Genomic DNA, 10,821 nt, shown 5'->3' with positions numbered 1-10,821 from the left:
TGTGTGTGTAGTACTTGAAAATGTGAATGATTGAATGATATGATAGAGGAAGTGGAATGCGATAGTATGTGATAGATGTGTTGAATTGTCGATATTAGATCTCTAGTATGGAATATGTGTGCATGTTACATGTTTATTAAGTGGCTTTCAAAGGGTAGTGACATATAATATGTATATTTTGGTAGAAAAGCATGTGTAGAGTATGTTTACGAGTAGTTGTAGCCCGTTTTTGGCCTGATTCGGCCGAGTAGGGCAGGTACTCGAACGAGTAGGAGGTACTCGGCCGAGTAACCAAGCACTCGACCGAGTGTTGTTTGGGGTGTGTTCAACAGTAGCTTCTGGTTGAGTCAGCTCGACCGAGTATTGAGCATACTCGACCGAGTGGAGCATACTCGACCGAGTATCACCCATACTCGACCGAGTATGTTTTCTGGGTTTGTGACGTTGGCTTTTGGAGTGGACAACTCGACCGAGTACTAGAGGTACTCGACCGAGTAGTCCATACTCGACTGAGTATGTCACCAAACTCGGCCGAGTGCTTCTTTGGCGGAGGGTCATGTTTATTTTGAGCCGTAGGCTTTTGAGCTTACGTTTCCTTGCTTCTTATCAGCTCAAAATGCCGCCAAAGAGGTCAGTCACGTATATCCAAGCAACTGAGATGTCCACGGATGAGGTAGCTCGTATGATCGAGCAACATGATGCACTCCTTGAAGCTCTTAAGAATGTGGTTAAGGGGGCTGCAAAACCAGTTGATGCTACCTACCTGAGCACTATCATTGCCCGGCGTCGGGGAACCAAAGCTGCTCGATAACTGGCACCGCGAGATGGAGAGTCTCCTTGAAGTGATGAAGTGTCCACCAGAGTTAGCTGTTGAGCAGGTAGTGTACTACTTGAGGGGCGAGGCTACGGTGTTGATACGTGCATATTGTATAGTCTTTTTAGCCTATTTTAACACGTATTTCTATGCATTTTTGTACTGTTTATGTAGTATTATGCCCTGAATTGGCTACTTTGGTTCGTTTTGTAGAAATTAACGCGAAAGTAGTGTAATCGTACCCTTTTATATCCTTTTTGCATGCATTTAGAGGAGACGGGATTTTCCAGAGTGAGATAATGCATTGGAGTACGTGAAGGCACGGTTTACGAGGCAGTCGGACGTGGATTTGAGTTGAATTGAAGACTGAAGAGTCGATCGAGTAGTTTTACCACTCGATCGAGTGGTTTTCATGGCCCCAGTTGGTCGATCGAGTGGTTTTCTACTCGATCCAGAAGTGCTGTAAAGAGGGGTTACTCGATCGAGTAACTATTCTACTCGATCGAGTAGATCTTATGGATTTTTGCTCGATCAAGTGGTTTTATTCCACTCGATCGAGTGGTTTCTGCTGGCATTGTCTTTAATTAGCCCGTGAATTCATTTTATCTTATGGACTTAGTTGTTTTTCTATTTAAGCATTACGTTACTAGGTTATTAGCATCTAATTTTTCTACTATCAAAGTTTATCTTTCATTCAAGACTGCATACTACTTTCTCCTTCACTGTAACTTTGTTTTGGGATTTATTTCGCTCGGATTTGATTGTTCTTTACGCCGGATTCGCACGATTGTAATATCTTTCTCCTTTCTTAATAATAAACTTCATTTCATTTGCTTTAATTCTTCGTTTTGCTTTATTTACTTCTTGCCCTAATTTAATTTTTATGCAATTTAATCATCGTTTTAATATGTTGAATGCTGGTTATTTATCTGCTGTTAGTCTTGATAATATTAATAGCAATATGAGTAGCTAAACTTCTTTCATGTTGGGATTAGGGGATCTACGGTAGGAATGTGACGATGTAGTAAATAGTTTAGATGAGTTAATTGTGAGACTCTGTCACCATAGCAATTTAATTGTATTTTACCGACTTAGTTGAGTGCACGCTTTTGAGTCATCCCTTTAATCTGGCTAAAATTAATCCTAGATCGAAAGATTGGACTAAATAGGCCTGCTATGAACATGAGACTACCCCGAGGGATGAAAGTTAAGTTAGTGGTATTTTAGGATAGAAAGTGGACCGAAAGGACCTTTCCATATCCGTCTCGCATTAATCTGTCTAAGTTGTTTACAGTTGAGTCACTAGACTACCGCAGTGAACCGAATTCCTGATACGACCCTTCTCTATCTGATAGTTTAATTCAATTTCACCTTTTTATCGCTTTTTCTCTACTTCTCTTCCTTTAAACCTTTAGTTTAGAAAACAATTCAAACAACCCCCCCCATTTGTGACCAAATAGACGGACTTTTACAGATATCTTGCCTCCCGAGGAGATCGACCGACTTCCCTAGCTATATAGTTAGTTTAGTTAGTTTATTTTTGATAGGTATACGACAGACGTATCAAATTTTGGCGCCGTTCGGGAGACAATTGACCTATCTCGCCTTTGTTTCGTTTATTTTATCCGTCTCGGGGAATTTTTATTCCTTGAGGCGCTTTTTTTTATTTTTTTTCGGTGTTGTTTATGCCCAGTCGGACGGGTTTGAGTTAGTTTCACCGATTGAGCCGAGAGAGACTATTTAGGCATAGACTCCGTCGGCAGAGAAAATCACGAAAGGAAGACTTGAGTACTTTCGAGCCAGGGCTACATCATTCTCTTTTCGCAGAAGACATTCCTATTTTTGATCAACAAGTAAAGGTGCCGAAACTTTCCAGTCACTCGGTGCCTAAAGCATCCTCAATTCCAAAAGGTTTCAATCTCCAGACTGAGGATGAGAATACATTCGACATCCGTCCTTCCTACATCAATCTGGTAGAAAGAAATCTCTATAGAGGTGTGGCAGGTGAAGACCTGAGGAAGCACATGGAGGTCTTTACAGATTACTGTTCTACTATCCCCGCCACAAAGGGGGTAACTCAAGACAAGATTAAGGAGGGTTTGTTCCCTTTCTCTTTGACCGACTCAGCCATGGAGTGGCTGACTGATTTGAACCGCACAGCTGCAGGGGTTACAGATTGGGAGTTTCTTGCTCTTGCCTTTTACAAGAGATATTTCCCTTCACAAATAAGCACCAATCAGTGAGGGCCAAGATTACCGATTTCAAGCGAGGCTCCCGATGAGACTTTATATGAGGCGTGGTCCCGATTCAAGAAATTGGTGAGGTCTATTCCTCACCATGGTTTTGACCCATGGTTTATATCTAACCAGTTCTACAATGGGCTGTATGATGACCACAGAGCCATACTTGATGCGTCATCTAATGGGAGATTGCAGGAAAATACCGACGATGATAAGGGATGGGCCCTTATTGAAGAGATGGCGAATCATAGTGCTGAGTATGGAAACCCGAGGGATGGTATTAGAACAGTTCATGCAGTCGATAAGCAGGTTGTGGCTCAGCTGGAGGCCATGAATGCTAGATTTGACAAGTTGGAGTTACATTCTACTGGGGAGCCTCAAACGGTCCATGTGCTTACTAGAGGGGAGACCGTCACATGTGAGAGGTGTAGGAGTAATGATGGTCACACTGCTGTTGGCTGTCTTAAAGAGAAGTAACAAGTCCTTGCCTTTCAACAATATAGGCAAGGAGGGGGTTCCTATTACAACAACCAAGGGGCAGTTCATCCCAATTTGAGGTGGACTAGTCAAAATGTGCTCAATCCTACCCCTCCTCCGCACCAGCAGCAGCCGTATGTTCTTCCACATTAGAATCAACAAGGCTTTCGAAGCCTCCTTCCTTCCCTCCTCCAAATCACGAGCATCATCTTCGGACGGGTGAGTAAAATTGGTGAGCTAAAGACTATGCCGCAGTCTTTTACAAAGCAGTGGCAATTGAGTGATCAACACAAAGATGCATCCATCAAGGCACTTGAAACTCAAGTTGCCCAATTAGCCGCGAACCAATCTACAAGGAAACCGGGTCATTTACCGTCACAAACTGACAAAAATCCACATGAGACGGTAAATTTAATCAATTTGAGAAGCGGTCGTTCATATGAGGGACCATAAGTGTTGAAATCAGACCTGAGGAAGGAAATAATAGCTGATGAACAGTGTTCTGTCGAAGGAAATGAGCTGACGGCTAAGAAAGTACACGATCGACTAGTTTCTGGAGGTCGATCGAGTAGATTTGATGAAGAAAGTACTCGATCGAGTGGATTTTCTACTCGATCGAGTGAACAGGAAAAGTCAACTTCTCGATCGAGTGATTTTTCTACTCGATCGAGTGATGCTATTGAAGAAACTACTCGATCGAATGGGAATTTTGGTCGATCGAGTAGTATGGACGACGGACAACTTGATCGAGAGCCTGCTAGTGCTCGATTAAGTGAGAAATCACCTGAAAGACCTCGTTCAAGAGGAAAGAAGCGTCTAAAGGATACATAGCTTGATCCGAATGACACGTTAGAAGAGAGAAACAAGGGACTCGAGATACCCATCACGGTTCCCTTCCCGAGGCATCTGCAGAATACTAAAGCTAATCAACAATTAGGCAAATTTGCCGAAATCCTGAGAAGCTTGCAGGTCACTATACCATTCGCCGAACTACCGACACAGGTACCCTCTTACCTTAAATTTATGAAAGAAATTTTATCGAGTAAGAGGCATATTAGTGATAATGAGACGGTAACCTTGACTGAGGTAGGGATGGCCCTAGTTCAGAATAAGTTACCTCCCAAACAGTTAGACCCAGGTAGTTTTTTGATTCCGTGTCATATCGGTACCCATTTGATTGATAACGCGTTATGCGATCTAGGCGCTAGCGTGAGCGTCTTACCATTGTCTCTGGCTAAGAGACTTGGTTTGCAAAGTTTAATTTCACCAACATGACTGTCCAGATGGCCGACCGTAGTATATCACGGCCACTAGGTGTAATAGAAGACGTGCCTGTTAAGATCGGGAGGTTCTTTATTCCCGTTGATTTCGTTGTACTTGACATCACCGAAGATGCACATACCCCTATTATTTTAGGGAGACCATTTTTATCTACTGCCCGTGCAGTAATAGACGTCGGGGGCAAGACATTGACCTTTCAGGTTGGGGACGAGGAGCTGATATTCCATCAGTCTAAGTTCCGGAGGGCTCCCATGCAAGCTCAGCCTTGCAATGGCCTCTCTTCTATTGACCTTATTATTGACACTCCGAATGAAAATTTGGAGTATTGTGCTGCTATTGTTACCCCTCCGTCTCGTGATGCGTGTCTAAAATATGATGTTTTACATCCTCTTTTACACGCATTTCAGAGCTCAAATGCGTAGTTTATGCTACTATTTTCCCTATTTCCGTCTACTTTCGTGTTTTTTGTGTAATATTGCAGAAATGTGAAGAATCCAGCGGAAATGAGCCGAATCCGTCCCCGAGTATTTATCATAGGACCTGACATGAAGTAGTGACTCGAGAGATGAACTTGGTGCACGTTTCAAGGCCTAAAAGATAGCAAAAGCATGGTTGCGTACAAGTTGCAAAGCTTAAACAAGCGAAGAAGTGCTTCTCGACATTGCAGCCTTATTCAGATGGCTATATCTCGAGTTCTATAGCAGATAAATGACTGATTCCACTTGGAGGTGAAAGCTTATCCTCTTAGATTTCCAACGCCGCGTAGAACGCCTGATTTGACCAAGTAACGAAGAAATGACAGCTGTTTAAGATCGGTGCGCGCTGTAGGAATTGTCAGAATGCATTCTTCGGCGCTTTGTACCGTGGTCGATCGATCGTCCCGTGGTCGATCGACCACTCCACGATCCTGACGCGCAGAATTACAACGAGACTAAGAAGCCCATATGTAATTAGGTTTTTAGGAAATAAGAGTTGCGTGGTATGTTATATATAACGTGACTATGATTCAGTTTGAGGGGGATATCAGAGACATTAGGTCTCGATTTTAGCATAGTTTACATTCAATTCAAATACTTTAGTTTCTAGATAAAGTTCGCTATTTTTCATCTGGATTTCCTTTCTGCCTTCAGTTTCGGTATTTCTCAACCATAATTTCAGTCTTTAAGTGTATTATCTTTGTAGTTAGAATTGCTAGATTAGTTCCCTTAAGCCCGAATTTTCTTTATTGCGAATTTACTGTTAAATCGTTTTAATCATGCTTTCGTTTACTGTTTTAATTGCTTTCGTAGTTGTAGTTAGAATTATTATGAGTAGCTAAATACCCTTTGCTAAGATGTAGGGGATCTATGGCGTAGATGGCATTAGAATAAGTGACCCCGAATTAGGTCTTGGTCGATCGACTTGCTTATCTGGTCGATCGACTGAGCCGGTTTGTCGATCGACTGGGGTAGCTGGTCGATCGACCGACTTCGTGTCTGATTAGCACCGTTGGATTCGCTAAGTGCAATATTTAACAATGAGACCGAGAGGAGACTTGTTAGATGCTTAGTTTTGACCAACCCGTAGATCGAGAGATAGGGAAAGGCATTAATTAATGAATTAAGACGACTAAATTGCTAAGATTGAAAGATAAGTGATTTAGGCTTAGGAATCACTTTTTAGGGCGAGAGCTAGTATTAGTGAGACTTAGGGACTGGTAGCATAGGCCGAAAGGAGCTACTAGTTAACTTGGACCGAGAGGACTTGTTTTACCCATCTTGCACGACTGTATTTCGGACTTACCTAGGATTATGTGCCATCGCAGCTATAGTGAACCGACCGTCTTAGCATTTCTTTTATCATTGTTTACATATTTTGCTACTATTATTTGTTTATTTAGTTTATGTTATTAGATTTAGTTATAATTCACATCAAAACCCCCCTCACTGTTACCGTTAGACTAAAATTAAAAGCAACTATAATCTCCCTACCTACGTGCGGATCGACCCTGTTACCACTAGCTTCTGTTAGTTCTAATAGGTTTTATAAATATTATTTTTGGTGCACACAACGACAGACATCAAATTTTGGCGCCGTTGCCGGGGAGGCAGCGCTAATTTTTAGTTGTTTTTAATTTTAGTTTATTTTTTTCTCAGGGAACATTAGTTCCTTGAGACAGTTTTACGTTTCTTATAGTTTTCTCTAATCTACAGGTCATTTCGGTCCTGATGGAAATCGATATAGTTGCAAGAATAGCTGCCCTAAGCTCCAGAATCGGTAATTATGAGACGCAGCAAGCTTTTCAGAGAATACAGACGGAGAATTTCGTCTCCAGTTCTCCCCTCCTGTGTAGAAGATGCGGTGTAGAGGGACACATAGCTGATAACTGTATTAGCCCTACGGAGTCGATGCTTGATTTCCGACAATATAAGCAAGCCAATGCATATTATTACACTTCTACTTCACAGCATCAACCATACATGCCGCCTTTTGAGATTCAGCCGCCTATTCCTCCGCAACAACAACCGTCAAATAACGAGGTTGTGGAGATGAAAGCTGTAATGCAAAAGTTGATAGCTGAATTTGCTAAGAGTAGTGAAGAATATGCTGCATCAACTAAGTCAATACAGTCTCGAATAGCCGAACTTTCCTTTCAGCAAAATCAACACATGGAGCCCGTGTGTGCTATGCGTCTCCGGAGTGGGTCTACCCTTAATGGGCCCACTATGGTGGAAGACGGTTCTGAAAAGATGGTTGAAAAAGGGAAGAAAAATAAGGTCGAGAAGAAGGCAATCAACAAGTGTATCAGTCGATCGAATGACACACCTGGTCGATCGACTGATACAGGTGAACAGTGGCGAATTGCAAATAAGTCTGAAGCTTTGAACAGCAGCAAAGCCGATCGATCGACCGGCCACACTAGTCGATCGACTAGCTACATTGCAGCACCAGTACCTGACTCTGAGGATGTCAGTCGATCGACCGACCCAAATGGTCGATCGACTGACAACGCTGCTGATGTGGTCAATGGTTCATATTTGAGACTATCTGAAGAGGGTTCAAGCTACAACAAAGACAAGGTGATCGATTTTCGGCCCAAGTCCACTAATGCTGGGATAAGAGATAATGAGGAGAGGGCTAAGTTACTTTTGCAAGCCCCATATCCAGAGAGGCTGGTACCAACGAAGGATGAGGTATATTTTGAAAAATTTAAAAATGTCATTCATAGTCTTAGTGTGCAAGTACCTTTTCTTGAGTTGGTAAATCAAGTTCCCGCTTATATGAAATTCATGAAGCAGCTTTTAAATAAGAAGCGGAAACTTGATAGGGTCGAGTCTGTTAATTTAACTGAAGAATCTAGCTCTTATTTGACTCACACTGCTCCACACAAGTTAGCTGACCCGGGTAGCTTTTCAGTCCCTTGTAATATTGGTACCTTCTCAACTGAGAGGGCATTACGTGATTTAGGGGCTAGTATTAGTGTCATGCCTTTGAGTCCTGCTAGGAGATTAGGATTGACTAGATTTGCGGTTACTAATATGACAAAGCAAATGGTCGATCGTTACGGTCTGCCCGTAGGAGTCCTAGAGGATATTCTTGTGCAAATAGGAAAATTCTTCTTCCCAGTTGACTTTATTGTGTTAGACATACCTGAGGATGCCCATATCCCTATCATTTCGGGTAGACCCTTTACGCACACCGCCGGTGCGATTATTGATCTTGGCTCAGGGACACTGACCTTTAAGGTGGGGAAGCAGTCCATTAGTTTTGCCCAGACTTATAGGAAGAAAGATGCTATGTGTCCTGTGACTTGTAATGCAATTTATACTCGTAAGTATTATATTGTAATTACTGACACTCCTCCTTTAATACCTGTGCCTATTCCTGTTGTAACACCTCCGCCCCAGATTGGGAGCAAATTGGAGGAAGATTCTTCTGTTTTGACTGTTGTAGGAACTGGTTTGGGGAAGAAAGAACCGCGGATCGCTCCAGCTGTGAAGGAGCCCATTGTTCAGAGAGGCGGTTTGGGATGTCTGAGCTATGCAACAGATGAGGAGCCAGATGAGGAGCCCAAGAAGAAGGATCCAGTCAAAATTTCGGAGTCGGATCTTGAGTGTGAGGAGCTAGAAGATGATGGCCATGCTTGGGAAGATGCTAGAGATGATCCATTGAGTATTCCAGTTAGAGTAGAGTGGAGTCCAGCTTCTGAGATGAGCACTGCGGAAGATACTTCATGTAGAAAGAAGCCTTGGTCGGAGATTTTCCGCAGTTTCCGTTGATATATTTGTTTCTTAGACCTTTTAAAGACTATTTTATTGCTTTTAGACTATTTATCGTTTTTCGTGTGCACGAGACTTCGCATTTTAATTGGTTCGCTTAGGATTTCATAGACTATAGACTATTATTTTTGGGTTCAGCGCAATTTTGGGCGCGTTATTATGTGCACTTGCAGGTATTAAGACCATATTAACTCAATTTATTGAGTTAATTCGTGAACAGAAACTGTTCACTTCAGGTAGGTCAGTCGATCGACTGGCTAGAGTGGTCGATCGACCACTGTAGCTGCTATACCTCATTCTTTTAATTAATTCTTTGCACATAATTACCATTTCAATTTTGCTTTCTCGGATAATGCGCGGTATGTTTTGTCTTTTAGGTACCTTATGGTAGCACTGCTGGCTACAGAAACCTCCTAGCTCACGCTGGTTTGGGGAGGTTTCCTTTTGCGCTTACAATCTTGTGAGTTTCTAAGTCTTACTTTCATGTCTTGTTTAGTTTTACCGCAAAATCCCATTTCCTTTGTTTATCTCATTACATGATTTTACACAATGAGGGCATTGTGTGATTTGGTTTGGGGAAGGGTTTTGCGTTGCATTTCATTTGCTTGCATTCACGTTTACTGCATTTTTATGTCTTGCATTGTTATTTATTTTCCCTTATATATATAAAACACAAAAAAAAAAAAAATTGAAAAAATTTCAAAAATACAAAAAATGCATGTTTATTTTAACATATAGGTCGAGTCGGAACGGTAGTATTTCAATGATGACATTGCATTTTCATCTGTTTATGCTTAAGCCGTGCTCAATTGACATGTTATTAGTATCACAAATGCATACCTACGAGTTTTTATTAAAATATTTGCTGGATTATAGACTCGACCTGAATTTTGGCAACCTACTTATAATTTCTAAGGATTAGAGCTCATATAACTGGTGTCATTTATGACCGGTTTCATGTAGGATTGTGAGTAGTTACTCCGTGCATATCATGTATCATTAATTTGCACATTTATGAAATTCAATTGTTTTTTGCCTGCATACATTCGGGTTAGTGGTTGGTATCACATGCAGGGAGGTGCTTACAATTTCCCCTTTATTTCATTTTTACCCATTGAACTCCACATTAGCCAAATTTTCCTGTTGACCCTTAGCTACATCCAAATTTAGCCTGCCTTGTCAAGCTAGTATAATGTATGCTTTTGCGGTATAAAATTTATTGTGCCAAGTTTGGTCTGTATTGCGTTATTTGGAGATGGTAGAAAAGAAACAAGGAGGATGAAAATAAAAGAATTGGAAAATGAAAAAAACGTGAAAAAGAAAGAGAAGAGAAAAAAAAAAGTTGAAAAAATTCGAAAAAAAAAGAAAAATGATGAAAGAAAGAAACCGTGAAAGGAAAAGATGTTGTTTGTAGACGGTTTCACTCCTATGCTTTATTTACATTTATTGAGGAGTATTTTCAGTTCGGTTTGGTGAGTTTTGTGCCAAATGAAGGGCGCATGAGCTTAATCCTAATTGAGTTGGAAATGGATGTTGTCATATGGTTTTGTTTAGGTACTAGTTTGGCCGCCTATACCTCCACATTTCCATAAATGTTTTGCCTTTTCTTACCCATTGCCTCACTTTACCATATTTTTGTAAGCCCTCGGCTGTGACAGGACCTTGTTTGGTTGGAATGTATGTACGGTAGTTAGAATTGTCTATCATATTAGTTGTATGCATGTTTATGTGGGTCGTAGTCTAGGTGAGC

The sequence above is a fragment of the Silene latifolia genome, chromosome Y (assembly GCF_048544455.1).
Source record: "Silene latifolia isolate original U9 population chromosome Y, ASM4854445v1, whole genome shotgun sequence".
NCBI classification, from domain to species: domain Eukaryota; kingdom Viridiplantae; phylum Streptophyta; class Magnoliopsida; order Caryophyllales; family Caryophyllaceae; genus Silene; species Silene latifolia.
Note: the sequence above shows the minus strand (reverse complement) of the source record.